The sequence below is a fragment of the Meles meles genome, chromosome 10, assembly GCF_922984935.1.
Source record: "Meles meles chromosome 10, mMelMel3.1 paternal haplotype, whole genome shotgun sequence".
Taxonomy (NCBI): Eukaryota; Metazoa; Chordata; class Mammalia; order Carnivora; family Mustelidae; genus Meles; species Meles meles.
Window position 1 is genome coordinate 95024449 of NC_060075.1, and position 15226 is coordinate 95039674.

The 15226-nt window shown below is 52.4% G+C and overlaps 1 pseudogene; it reads right to left on the reverse strand.

The window, feature by feature from the left end:
• Positions 1 to 6843: 6843 nt before the first annotated feature.
• On the reverse strand, positions 6844 to 11993 carry LOC123951556 (annotated as a pseudogene).
• Between the last annotated feature and the right edge of the window lie 3233 nt (positions 11994 to 15226).

Genomic DNA, 15226 nt, shown 5'->3' on the forward strand with positions numbered 1-15226 from the left:
AGACAGAGAAGAGGGGGAAGGTGCACCCCCAGCAGCAGGTGCACTGGGGTGGACTAGGGTGGGCGGCATCGGCGGACAGTAGTATCTGTAGCTGGGGTCTCCATACAGGCCCTCTCCTGAGGCTCAGCACAAGCTTGTCTGGATGGTCTGTGCTCCCAAACACAAAGTCTGGCCCAGGACCTCCCCTCAAGCTCCAACTGCCAATCCTTTGTACTCAGTTCATGCACAAGAAATGGCCAGTAGTTGAGGTGGCGTTGGGCACACAGAGATGTGATTTTCTGGCCCATGCTGTAACATTGCTGGCATTTTAAAGATGTCAGGGCTTTGATTCAAAAACGGTAGAATGCTGGGGACCCCAGACAGCTTTCTGGAAACCTGCCTCTGTGCTTTACAACCCTCTCATCCCATCAGATCTGCTCAGAAGCCCTCCAGGCCACAGACCCACAGTCTCGGGTCCTCAGACTGCCCAGACAATGTGCCAGCCCAGACAATGGATCAAACAGTGATCCAGGTGGGCCAGCAGGACACACTGCGGATTCCAGCTAATCCCCTCCCAGAAAGTGAGGGTGCCGCTGGACGAGCTGTCCGAAAACAGCCAGGTCCGGGGCCCAGGAAGACACCAGAGGCACAAGAGTAACTGAGGAGCATCTGAAGGTCAGGTAGGGACAGTGGGAATCTTGGGTGGTTTTGCCTGGGGGTAGCTCCCATCCCCCCCAAACTCGCAGTGTGATGGCTCTACCACAGAATGGGGGAGGGACCAAGCCAGGAGGACCCACGGCTCTACTGTCAGAGGTCGCCAACTCCATCTGTGCACAGGTGGGGAAACCCGGCCACACCCCACAGAATTTCTAGAAGAGCAGCCATCTCAGTGACAGCTGACCTGGGAGGTCAACCTTCCAGCTGCCTGACGTGGGATCAAGCCACAGACCAGCACACCAGCCAGAAATGGAAGAAGGAGAAGCAGTTCTTCATTTCAACAGTTTCTGAATTACCGGTTTGTTCCTATGGTTAGTATACTATGCGGGGCCTTGAAAATGTTCTCCTCATGTTCTCTGCTGGAGAGGTTCTTGAAAAATCTCTGGCTTATAGGTAAAACCATCCAGAATTGACCTTGGTTGACACAGCCATCATGCTGGGAAAAGTATAGAGTTTCGCCCAAATACTTAAAATAGAACTCCTGTATGATCCCACTACCAGGGTAGACATTTGCGGGAAATGAAGTCAGTTTCTCGAAGTAAGATCCACACACTCTCACCCAATGTCCTGGAGGAGGGGCAGCCACCCTTAGCAACAGGGCACCCATGTGGAAAGTCGGAGGCAACCCTCCCCTGGAGGCAGGTGCCTCCCTGAACAAGGGGCTGCCCCAGGGCTGGGCCATCTCCACAACAGCTCACTCAATGTCCTGGATACTAGAAGGAGACAGACAGCACCAGGCCAGTGAGCGTCAGAACACACTGCCCAACTATGGCACCGTGGCAAATTAAATACAGAAACAGAGAACTGTGCATAGAGCAGAAGCAGGAAGGTCCCTCTGATAACCAGCCGTCAGCCCTCCTTCCCTGAAGCAGGTCAGAATACTCCCATGGGGACTTTCTCTCCCCAGACCGCAGGGAGGATGTGCTGATCACCACAGTCAAGGAATTTAGGGCCACAAAGGCTGTAGGAACAAACCTGGTTAAACTAACCTTTATCTTCCTAGTTACTTTTTTTACCATTTACCAGCCCTAGCTCAAACCCCTGTGTCTCAATTCTTCACACACTGATTGTTTCTTTGCCTAAAACGTAGAAGAACTGTCTGCTCTAATTGCCTCTGCTGGTCTCCATGTTCCTGTGAGGCTCCCACCAGAAAAATCCATACACTTTGCCAGCTTTTCTCTGTTCATCTGTCTTTGTCAGTTTCCAGACCCAGCAGGGACCTTAAGAGGAGTTGAAGAAAATTTCCTCTCTTGCAGCCCTGGGCTGGGGATGGTGGCAGGGGGAGTCAGGAAAACCCATCTCATCTTCTGACCTTGGTCAAAGCTGCTGTCTGCTGGGAAGCAGCACAGGGCTGTGCATGGCTGGGGGAGCCCCGAAGAGGCAGGTGGAACATGTAGGAAGCTCCCTGACCCCCAGCCAGGGGATGTGGCCCCACTGACAAGTCCAGGGTATGATGATGAATATTATCATGGAAGCATCCCGAATATCAGACCTTCCCCACCCCAGGCTTCATCATTGTTGCTCATTGTAGCTGCTGCTGTTGGCTTAGTGGCTTTTCTGAGCTAACTTTGTCCAGTCTGCGTTTTGTGCTGTGTGTGGCCACTGAACCCCTGTGCTGTTAACTTCGTGGTCAGCCAGTGGCTGGGCAGAGGGGTCACCCATGTTTCTGAGCTATGGCTACAGACTGGAGGGCCCCACAGCCTCCTCCTCAGGTTCGAATAGTCTGCTCGAGCGGCTCATGGAACTCAGGGAGACACATTACTTAGTGGATGACCCGTTCATTCAAAGGACGGAACTCAGGACCAGGCAGCTGGAAGCGACAAGCAGGGCAAGGTGTGTAGCAAAGGCTCAGAGCTCCACTGCTCTTGGAGGGAAAAAGGCCTTTGCCCACCTGCACTCTGACCTTCATCTGTACTTCTGAACTGATGATGTCCCTCCTTCCGGCTCCTCTGTTAACTCAAGTCAAAGACCTGGCAGGCACCAAAACGACCCCTCAAGCAATAACTGCCTGACACCAGCAAGACCCTGCATGGTGGTCCCCATGACAATGATTGACCAGAACTTTACTGACCCCCTGCACCTGCCCACCGACCTTTGTCCTAGATTTTCCTCATATAAAAGCCCAGAAGTGTTTTCAGCGCCCTGAGACCATGCCAGTCCTCGGCTTTCTGGTGTCAGCTGCACTGAAATACATTCCTTTCCCATGTCACCACCACTCGTCTCTCTGCCTTTGGATCTGGGACATTGTGGACAGTGCAATGTAGCAAGTCAAATCCCTGTCCTGCCCCTCCCCAGGGTTCACCACCGCTGCTCCTCTCACTGCAGTTCTGCTGTGGCTTAGTGACAGTTCTCAACTGATTTTGTCGAATCTGTATCCCTCATCATGTGTGGCCATGGAAGTGTCTGGTCTGTGAATGTAGTGGTCAACTGTCGACGGGGTGAGATTTCCTTAAACATCTGGAAACTGCCCTCCTTCTGGTAAAAAAAAAAACCTTCCAGTTCTTGCAGATGGGGAGGGTGGCTCTGGGTGTGTGGGTGTCGGGATGCACCTTCAGCACCAGCCAGGCCTCTTAGCACTCTGCCTTGGCCTTCACTTCCTACTTGCCGAGTCTGACGATCACCAGAGGGCAGAGCCTAGGGCTTTCTCAGGTCGGCCCTGAGCAGGCACCCAACCCAGGCATGCAGTTTCCCGGGGGCTCGGGAATAGGTCAGAGCTTCCAGGCCCTTCTTCCCTAAAGCTCCTCATCACTCGGCCTTTCTTCCCGTGATTCTGCTAGGTTTCTATTTGCCCCAACTCTTATCCATTGCCCTAGGCAGCAGAGACTCTCATATGCCTTTAAATGGTTTGGACCCCGAATGTCCTCCTGTAGCCACCTCACTACTGGGAGAGTTGGTGGAAAGCAACAAGTCACAGAGGAATCCAAGGGTCTGGACTAGGTGTGTCCCTCTCCTGAGATGGGGACATCTGTGAGAGGAGCAGGTGGCCAGCTGGTCGGGGTGGGGGGGGGTGCAGGAACCTGGTGTGGACAGGACAGATGGGATAGGTGAGGCCGAGACCCCTGGGGTATGTTTCTGCATCTGGGCTGAATTGGTCTTCAAAGTTGCAGAGTGGTTGGGATCATCTTCAGGCTGAGGAGAAAAATGAGGGGAGCAGAGGGGATTGAGGAGGCTCAGCTTAGACAGGAAAGGGCTGAGCCATTCCTATGGGGAAAAAGTGTGTCAGGTCCAGGCTCATGAGGACAGAACTTGAGTCCACTGCACTCCATGAAATAAGCCATTCCCTAAAGGACTGATACTGGAGGAGCCCACTAGTGAGGGACAGAGAGCACTCCAACTCCTAGAGGTGGAAGGAGCTGCTGGGGGCCAGGGCTGGGGAGGAGAATGGGGACTCAGGGTCTCATGGGTAGAGGTTCAGCTTGGGATGATGAAGAAGTGATGTTGATGGATGGAGGTGGCAGGTGCAGAACAGTGAGTGTACTTATTGCCACTGAATTGGACCCTGAAACGTGCTTAACAGTATCAGTTCTACATCAGTTACAGCACAATAGGAAAGAAGTGAGGCAGGAGGATGGGGTGAGTCAGGAGGACGGGGTCACTGCAAGTCCCAGGAGGGCAGGGATCCTGTATCTTAATTCTCACTCTCACGCTCTGCACCTTATTGGAGCTCACAGCAGGCTCTCAGTGAATGCTCGCTAAGACGCCATGCAGGCAGATGAAGGCACAAGTGCAGGCCCACCGGTGGGCGCCGAGGAATCCCAATGGGACGTGCATCCAGACTGAGTGAGCGCCCACATTTCACAAGCACCAGCACAGAAATGGCCATTTAAAACCAAGGCAGGTGACCACAAGCTGTATTACAAAGCTGTGATCATCAAGACAGTATGGTATCAGCACAAAAACAGACATAGATCAGTGGAACAGAATGGAGAACCCAGAAATGGACCTCAGCTTTATGGTCAACTAATCTTCAACAAAGCAGAAAAGAATGTCCAATGTAAAAAAGACAGTCTCCTCAGTAAATGGTGCTGGGAACACAAGACAGCCACATGCAGAAGAATTAAACTGGACCATTTCCTTACACCGCACACAAAAATAGACTCCAAATAGATGAAAGACCTCAAGGTAAGACAGAAATCTATCCAAATCCTTGAGGAGAACTCAGGCAGCAACCTCTCTGACCTCAGCCACAGCAATTTCTTGCTATACACGTCTCCAAGGCAAGGGAAACAAAAGCAAAAAACGAACTGCTGGGATTTCATCAAGATAGCAAGCTTTTACACAGCAAAGGAAACAGTCAACAAAACCAAAAGACAACAAAAAGAAGGAGAGAAGATATTTTCAAATGACATATCAGATAAAGGGCTTGTATCCAAAATCTAGAGAGAACTTATCAAACTCAACACCCACAGAACAAATAATCCAATCAAGAGATAGGGAGAAGACAAGAACAGAAGTTTCTCCAAAAGAAGATATCCAAATTGCCAACAGACATATAAAAAAGGGCTCAGCAGCCCTCAACATGAGGGAAATACAAATTAAAACTATGAGATACCACCTCACACCAGTTAGAATGGCTAAAATTAACAAGACAGGAAACAACAAGTGTTGGCGAGGTTGTGGGGAAAAGAGAACCTTCATCCACATGTTGGCGCAGCCACTCTGGAAAACAGTGTGGAGCTTCCTCAATGAATTGAAAATAGAGCTACCCTACAACCCAGCAATTGCACGCCTAGATATTTACCCCAGTGATACAGATGTAGTGAAAAGAAGGGCCACCTGCACCCCAATGTTTATAGCAGCAATGGCCACAGTCGCCAAACTGTGGAAAGAGCCTAGATGTCCTTTAACAGACCAATGGATAAAGAGGATGTCATCCATATATACAGTGGAGTACTACTCAGCCATCAGAGAGGATGAATACCCACCATTTGCATCGACATGGATGGAACTAGAGGGAATTATGCTGAATGAAATAAGTCAAGCAGAGAAGGACAATTACCACGTGGTTTCACTCATATGTGGAACATAAGGAATAGTGCGGAGGACCATAGGGGAAGGGAGGGAAAACTGAATAGGAAGAAATCAGAGAGGGAGACAAACCATAAGAGACTCTGGACTCTGCGAACCAAACTGAGGGTGACAGAAGGGAGAGGGTGGAGGGATGGGGTAGCTGGGTGACAGGTATTAAGGAGGGCACATGCTGTGATGAGCACTGGGTGTTAGAGGCAACTGATGAATCATGAACACATTAAAATCTACTGATACACTATATGTTGGCAAAGAATTTAAATTTTAAAAATTAAATTTAATTAAAAAATAAAAAATAAAACCAAGGCAGAAACCATACATAACCCAGAGGGCTCCGTGCTCCTGGAGGCTGAGCTACTGGCCATGGCCAAGGCCTCTGGTGGTCAGGGGACTGGGGATCTGACAGGTGGCTCTGTACAGCCCTCACCCTGAAGCCCCATGGCCCTGGCAAGGTGCAGAGACTGGGAGGGAAGATTTGGCCAGAGGCCATCCTGGCTCCCCAGCTGCTGCAGGACCACTCCCACCCCCCAGGCAGTGTCTGTCTAGAACCAGGGAGGAAACCTTTTCCCTCAGTTGTTCTAAAGATGGTTGCTCAGCCTGGACACAGAAAAACATCTGCCAGGGCGCCTGGGTGGCTCAGTGGGTTAAGCCGCTGCCTTCGGCTCAGGTCATGATCTCAGGGTCCTGGGATCGAGTCCCGCATCGGGCTCTCTGCTCAGCAGGGAGCCTGCTTCCCTCTCTCTCTCTCTCTCTCTGCCGACTTGTGATCTCTCTCTGCCAAATAAATAAATAAATAATCTTAAAAAAAAAAAAAAAAGAAAAACATCTGCCATAAACTGGAGCCGTTCACAGCTGAAGTGACCCAGAAGTTATCAGAACGTAGTGGCCACAAAGAGAAGACCTTGTGTCCCCAGGCGGGCCTCCTGTGTGCGAGTGCAGCTGGGGGCCCTGGACATGCCCGTGTGCACAGAGCTGGGCTCCAGTCTCCCTCGAGGGGACAGGAGTAGGAACCTGCTCTGACAGCTCTGCTCAGGACAGCACTCCCGATGGAGACAGGACAGCCCCTCATGAGTCCCGGATGTCCTGCTGATTCTTGGGCATGGCCCAAATCGCAGCTTCTTAACCGGGGGGGTTGGGGTGGGGGGTGAGGGGAGGGCAGCCCAGCTGCTGCGGGTCCCACAAGTCCTCCGGGGATAGCTGGGCTTGTGGTCCAGCAGGTACCTGTTCAATGGCTCTCATAACACCACACAACCTCAATCCCATTGGCCAGGTCGACCCCCATCACCTGGTGACAGGCCAAGGCTAGTCGGTAAACCTTCACCACCAAGCCCTCCAAAAAGGCCCCTGTGTAGTAAATGTTGCCCTGGTCCCTGGGGATGTGGGCCTGGGACTGTGGCCAGCGCTGGTAGTTGAAGTCTTCAACGGATACCCAGTGGAAACTGGGGTGCAGGGTGCCAAAGAGGGGGGACAGGATCTCCACGCCCACATGGTCGCAGAACTTCTTGTCCACATCCGCATACACCAGGTCATCCACCACATGGAGGAAGCGCTGCTCATTGAGGCGGCTGACCATCTCCATGCACTGCATAGACATCCTGCAGTGCGGGGCGCCAGGGACCTCGAGGACCACCACCCTCCAGCCTTCCCGGGGGGGGACAGCACACGGGTCCGGCAGCCCGCTGGTCAGTGAAGACCTAGTAGGTGACCCTGTGTCCCACCATGATGGGCTTCTGTGCCCTCTGCAGGAATAGGTCCAGGAAGACCACCTATCTACAGGGACAAGGGACAAGGCGGGAGGAGGGTCACTGTCAGAGGCTGGCGGCAGGAACCCAGAGCGGGGCCCACAGACATGTGCACCTCCTTCACAGGGGCAGGTCCTGCGCTGCTTTAAGCAACAGCCACTCTCCCAGCCTGTCCCAAGCAAGTCTGCTCGTGGGGTCTCCCTACCTTCTGCTCCTAGAGATGGGGGCCATCAGCACCCCATCATGCAAAGGGGAGCCTGAGGCTTCAGAGTCAGAAAACCAACCCCACAGTCAGCATGCTAGAGCCAGGAACAGTACCGTGTGCCAAGTTCCCAGGTAAACCCTGCAGGTGCCCTCCCCTGGCCGAGCCCCTGCCAGGAGAGGAGCACCTTTGCGCACAGCCTTCCTTTCTATGGCCTACAAACTGGCTAGCATCAGCATGGCTGGCCTCCTGCCCCACTTGGCTTAGAGTGGGCAGTCGCTGGCCCCCACAAAGCTGTCTCCACCCCCATAGGGTCCTCCCGTGAAGGCTACAGGGCCCCTTGCTGACAAGGTCCATCAGTAAACCACTGCTATTCCAAGGGCCACCCTCGAACTCCCCCAGATCAGAAACCAGGTCCAGCCCATGGCAGGGAAGGGAAAGAGGACCGCTGGAAGAAGAGGGGGCTTGCTTAGGCCGCAGCCGTGAATCTGAGGGTGGAAGCTTCCAGGTCCAGGTCTACATCTCCCACCCCCAAGAAGTTGGAAGTCTTGTCTCTCTGAGGGGACTGCCTGTGGGGACAGCAGGTCCCCCATTTTCAGCAAGGTGGTAAGCCCCTCTGAGACTGATTTTTTAAAGGTTTTATTTATTTATTTGACAGAGAGAGAGACAGCTAGAGAGGGAACCCAAGCTGGGGGAGTGGGAGAGGGAGAAGCATGCTCCCCGCTGAGCAGGGAGCCTGACATGGTGGGGTTCGATACCAGGACCCGAGGATCATGGCCTGAGCCTAGGGCAGATGCTTAATGACTGAGCCACCCAGGCGCCCTGAGACTGATTTTTTCACTCAGGCATTAAGGCTACTTCCCTGTGCCTGCCCCATACCTGGCATCTTAGTAAATCACTCCCACAGGGAAAGTGGGGCACATTTAAATAAGGGACAAGGCCACACACACCCAGCAGAGACAAGTTAGGTCACCGGGGGGCAAATCCAGGTCCAGCCAATGGGGGAAAAAGCCAGATATGAAGCAGGGGGAGATGAGAGTGCTCCTGGCAGAGGGCAGAGAGAATGTCAAGGCTTCGAGTCAGGCCCAGGCACATATGGGATGACCACACACTTGGGAGGCCCCCGGGGGAGGGGGGTATACGGTGGGAGAGGTGAGGCTGGAGAGGACATGCAGCTGGGGAGCAGATCACAGAGAGGCTCAAAGGTTATGTTCTGAAAAGATCACTCTGGTTACTGGAGAAGAATGGGCTCTGTACAGCGGAGGACAGGGAGACCCTAACCCTAAGCCCTAACCCTAATCAAACATCACGCTCAATTTTGGGGACTGACAGCTCTACTCTGAAATCGCAAACAAGTCCATCATGCTGGCTTCCACTCAGTATTGCTCAGTATTGTACTGAAAGCTCTGCCCAGAATAATAAGGCAGGAAATAGGGAATCCACATGTGAAAGGAAACAGTAGAACTAGGTCTATTCAGAGACCAGAGATGGCAGCATCTTAGACACAGAGCTTCCTTAAGAATCAACAAAAATGATCACAGCCAGTTCCCTAATTCCGCAAAGTTACAAGACTAAGTATCAATACACAGAAATCTCTCTTATTTGTATACGCTAGCAATAAATCATCCAAAACGGACTTTGAGAAAACAATTCTGTTTTAGGGATCAACACAGACTGAATACTTAAGAATAGATGTAATCAGGGGCGCCTGGGTGGCTCAATGGATTAAGCCGCTGCCTTCGGCTCAGGTCATGATCTCAGGGTCCTGGGATCGAGCCCTGCATCAGGCTCTCTGCTCCACAGGGAGCCTGCTTCCTCCTCTCTCTCTGCCTGCCTCTCTGCCTACTTGTGATCTCTCTCTGTGTCAAATAAATAAATAAAATCTTTAAAAAAAAAAAAAAAAAGAATAGATGTAATCAGCGTGTACGTCTTGTACACCGAAAGTTACAAAACATTGCTGAAAGCAAGCAAGGGAAACCTAAATCAATCTGAGGACACCCCCTGGTGATGGAAAGATGTACTATTGATAAGACAGCAACAGTACACAATGCGATGTGGAAATTCAATGTGCTCCCAAGAAATTTCACCTTTGGGAAGAAATGCACAAGCTAATCGTAACAGTCAAATGGAATTTTAAGGAACCACAAGATAACTAAAACCATCTTGGAAAAGAAAATCCAGGGGGAAAGGTCATACTTCCAAAGTTCAATCTTAATACAAAGCAACAGTAAATAAAACATTATGATACAGTCATAAAGGTATGCATACAGGCTGAAACTAAATTTACAAAAGTTTTTGAATAAATAAAATAACTTTTTTCAAGTATGCATAGAAATCAGTGAGATTTAACTGAGAGCCCAGAAATAAAGCCCTTCATCTATGGTCCTCTAAATTTTGACAAGGGTGGACAACATTATGGGGAGACAGAATGGTCTTTTCAATGAAGGGTGCTAGACAATTGGCTACCCATGTACCAAGGAATGGAACCGGACCCTTACCTCACACCACATATACACATTAACTCAAGGGGCACCTGGGTGGCTCAGTGGGTTAGGCCTTTGCCTTTGGCTTGGGTCATGATCCTGGGATCATGGGATCGAGCCCTGTGTCAGGCTCTCTGCTCAACGGGGAGTCTGCTTCTCTCTCTCTCTCTCTCTCTCTGCCTACTTTTGATCTCTCTCTGTCAAATAAAATCTAAAAAAAAAAATAAATAACTCAAAATAAGTTAAAGGCTTAAATGTATGAGGTAAAATTATAAACTCTAGAAGAAACAAATGGGGATAAATCTTCATAACCTTGGATTTAGCAATGCTTTTAGATCTGACACCAAAACCTAAGAAGGGAAAGAAAAAAAATAGATAAAATAATATCTTCAAAATTAAAAATATGTCCTGGATGCCTGGGCGGCTCAGTTGCTTAACCATCCGACTCTTAATTTGGGCTCACATCATGATCTCAGGATCATGAGATTGAGCCCCATGTCAGGCTCCACACTGAGTGTGGGTCCTGCTTAAGATTCTAATTCCTTCTCCCTCTGCCCCTGTCTACTTGCATATGCTCTCACTCACTCTTAAAAAAAGAAATGTAAATAAATAAATAATCTTTGTACATCAGAAGATATTATCCAGAAAGTGAAAACACAGCCCCCAGAATGGAAGGCACATTATTTATCTAATAATGTGCCTTCCATTCTGGGGGCTGTGTTGCCCTGAATATGTAAAGAGCTTTTACAACTCAACAATAAGACACCCTGTTTTTAAAATGGACAAAGGACTTGGATAGGCCCTTCTCCAGAGAAATCAAGAAATCATAGAAATGGTGAAAAGCACATGAATAGATGTCAAACATCATTAGTCTTTATGGAAATGAGGATTCAAACCAGTTGGATGTCCTTTTACACAGAATCACTAAGATCAAGAAAACTAAAAATAATAAAAGGATGTTGAGAAACTGAAACCCTTAAACCTCGCTTGTGAAAAATGGTGCAGTTTAGGTATAAAACAGTTTGTAATTTACTCAAAGAGATCAACGCAAAACTACCATACGGTTCAACAATTGCACTCCTAGATGTATCCTCCCAATATGACAACACGGGTTCAAACAAACAGAAATGTGCAGGAATATTCATAGCAGCGGTGTTCCCAAGAGACAAAACCCAGAAACTATGCAAGGGATGAAGGAAAATGCCTCATTTGTGGGGAAAAAACTATGGTGGTTCCTTAAAATATTAAACACAGAACTCCACTGCAGCCTATATGCCACCAAATTGAAAGTAGAAGGACCCTTATTCAGCGCAGCATTTCTCACAGCAGCCGAAGGGTGGAAGCCACCAAGTGTCCCCCGACAGACGACAGACAAACTGCCGTCCCTGCACCGCGAAACACGATTCAGCCTTAAGAGCTAAGGGGCTTCTGACGCGGGCCACAGCACCGGAACCGGAAGTCCTTGCGCGGAGTGAAATGAGCCCTCATGGGAGGACGGGCGCTGTAGGATCCCACTCGGAGGATATGTCCGGGACACAAAGCTGGACGGGGCTGCGGCCGAGGGGACTGGTCGGCGGGAGCTGGTGTTTCCTGCGCGCGGACTCCCTCACGGAGAACAAGAACGTTCTGGAGAACGAGGTGCAACCGCGGGACGCAGCGACGGCCAAAGAACTGCGCACCTGAAGGGTCTTAAGGGGTCAGTGTTCTTACATTTGTCACCGTGGAAAGCGAGTGAGGGACAGACGCAGGCCACAGCGCGGACGGACACTGAAGACAGCCGCGGCGGCTGAGCCGTATGGAAACTGCGCTCGGCCCGGCGCCGTCTGCGCTCCGCAAGTCCATCCGGTTCCCAAGTGTGGAAAGTGCTGGAAGCGGTATGGGTAGGAGAAAACAGCCGAAAGCAGAGAAGACGTTGCGGGCGGTGCGGCAGGCCGCGCCGCTGACATGGGCCTGCGGTCTGGGTGCCACTGCCGGCGTCGTCAGGGTTTCCTCACCTGGGGTTCCGTGGGGGTTCCGCGGGACGGTGTCCCTGTCTGGTGGTAACACGCCCCGAAGCAGCCCGTGGGACGCGGCAGACGCAGTTAGGAAGCGACGGCGGGGGGTCTGCGTGTGGGGATGACGCGTGTCTGTGCGGCGGCGACACGGTCCGCAGATCTGAGGTCATCGCAGAGGACGCGACGCTTCCCGACACCTGCGTGGACAGGCCACTCGCCCTTGCACAGGAGGCCACGGCCAGCCGAGACTCGCGGGAGGACTGAATCGTGGCCGAGTCTCAGGCGCAGCAGACGCGGCGGGACTCGGGGTCCCAGGTCCCCCGCGGAGACCCCGCAGCCCAGTCAGAACCGTGAGGAAGCGGGTCGGGTCTCAGGACAGCGGCTGGGGAGCCGGAGGGGCGGCGGGAAGGGAGCGGCTGGCGCTCGGCGTCCGTCCCGGGAGCGACCGTCCGTCCCAGACCCCGCAGCTCAGCCGGTCAACCCTCCGTCCCCCGGAGCCCGGCCTGTCGTCCTCCCGGGACTGCCTTCCCGCCGCTCCCGGCCGCCGCCTCCTACGTGAAGCCGCGGTCCTCTCCGCGCTCTGGGCGCTGCCCGCGAACGCGAGTAGCTGCCCGGACGCCGCTCGCCGGACGCGAAGTGTGAATGTGTGACGTGTGAATCCAGACGCGCCCGCGGAGCCGCGCAGAGCCGGGGCCGCAGCGCGAGGCTTCGAGCGGACACACTCACCCCTCAGCGTCCGCGAGTCCACGGCGTCTCGGTGGCCCGGAGCGACCGGCGCAGGGAACCTCGGAGCAGCCTCGTCCGCCGCCGCGTCCGAAAGATCGAGACACGGGAAGCCCCGGACCCCAGAGGAACAGGCCTGTCCTCTCACAGCCGGCGCCGCTGACGACGGACACGGAGGGGGCGCGCGGGGCTCCGGAAACACCCGCCGTCCCCGCCGCGGGCTACACAGTCCGCCGTCGCTCCGAACGCCCGGACTCCGGCCGGCCCCGCGGCGGGTGTGGACGCGGGAAGGACGCGCGGGGCCGAGGCGGGCGGGGCGGGGGAAGCGCAAGCCCCGAGGGGGCGGCCGCGCCGGACTGTCTGAGGAGCCCCAGGACCCGGGGCGCATCCGAGCCCGGAGAGGGGGGACCCCACAGCCCCGCGCTCACCCCGCGGGAGGCCGCCGCGCCGCACACAAAACCGCGGAAGCCCCGCGGTCTACACAGCGCGCCCTTCCTCCGGGGGTCCTGAGACCACAAGCCGCCTCGGCTGTCCCCGCTCCGGCGGCTTCTGCTCACCTTCTCCTGCCGCGCGGGTCCTGAGGGGGCTGAAGGGCTGTCGTGGGACGCGGCCCCGCGTCCTCCACAGCGGGTCCTGTCAGCATGGGAGCGGCCCCACGACCTCCAGAAGACTCCTCGGCGGGTCCTGAGGAGGCTGGCACCCGTCCCAGCTGCGGCTGCGCGGGTCGGGCTCAGGGCGGGAGCTGGGGTCCTGCGCCCTCTGCAGGCGGTGGAGGGAAGTGCAGGACTGGGGAACTCACCCTTCAAAGGAAGCACTTGCTCCCTCCCCGGGTCCCGCTGAAGCCATTTCATTCTGGAAACTGCAGCCACATGGAGCCCACTATGCCCCGACTTCTCCAAAAATAGCTGAGGAGCAATGAGTTGGAAACAGTGTGGAATGACAACAGTCCCTGACCCAAATGGCGGCACCGAACATGACCCTGGCCCTGACCAGACCCACACTCTGACCTCAACTTGCTATCAAGCCTGGCCCTGACCCCAATCCAAGAGCCTAACCCTAGCCCCCGACCCAAACAGTGTTCACGAGAGCCGAAAGGTAGAAGCTGCAAATATCCATCAGTGGTGAATGCATAAACAGTGTGGTGAAGGGTTTGGGTCTGGGTTCAGGTTCAGGTTTAGTCAGTTCTAGATCAGGGTTTGAGTTTAGGGTCAGGGTGAGGATTTACAGTGAGGGGGCAAGGGAACAGTTAGAGTTTAGGGCTTTAGATTTATGATTTAGAGTTTAAGACTCAGGGCTTCTGGGATAAAGTTGGAGGTCAAATTTGGGGTTTGGATTCATGCTGGGATTTGGGTTCAGATTTATGCCTCAGAGTTCTGGTTTAGGGTTTGGGTTCGTGATTCAGGGCTTGGGTGCAGGGTTCAGGTTCAGAGTCCAGGCTTTGGGTTCAATTTTAGGTTTGGGATTGAGGGCTCCAGATTGGGCTTTAAGGTCAGGTTAGGTTTCAGTGTTAAAGTTAGGGGTTAAGGTTAGGTTTAAGGATGACACATTTTCTTCAGTTGTCATCATGGACCCAAAATTTCTATCTGAAGTTTCTAAATCTGAAATGCATTTCATCTGGGTGTCAGGAGCTCGTTTAGAATTTAAGATCACAATAACTCCCTACCGACAGCATACTGATTCCAGGGTCTCCCAGTCACCCAGAATTCACTATTGTCTTGGCTCAAACAAACCCTTGGCAGAGAAGGGTGAGCTGCTGCCAAAGTTGGGATGATTTCATTATGGTAGCAGTGTGAATCCAAATATTGTGGACCTGTTCCTGGAAAATGAAACAGGAGACAAATAATTGGTCGACTCCTGATTCTTCCACAATAGCAAAGACCAAGTTTCCAATAGAATCTGATAATGTTCCCTAGGAAGGACTATAGTCCGCATTACCAGTGCTGAAAGAGGGCCCCCTCCCCCTGCTTTAAACTAGGAATCATAGCAGGGTATTTCCTACTTTGTGTCAAAAATGAAATTTTATTATTTGGCTGTTCCAGTGTACAATTTGTGGAAGCACTGACAACATTTTCCTCTCTCAAATCTGCATAAACACACGGGTAAAATGCAGGCAACATTGTAATGTAATGCTCACTGGAATACCAAGTACAAGGAGGGTTATTAGAAGTAATAAAAAGATATAGATTATGAACCCTTTATGGGCACTTAATGAGGATCCCTAACCATGAGATCTAACATCTCATCCTACAGAATTCACCCATAAAAATCATCAATAACAACAGCCTGCTGACCACTGTAACCACCTTACCATTGGCCTTTAGGCTTGTAACACACTCTCCAACGGCTAAAGACTCACTT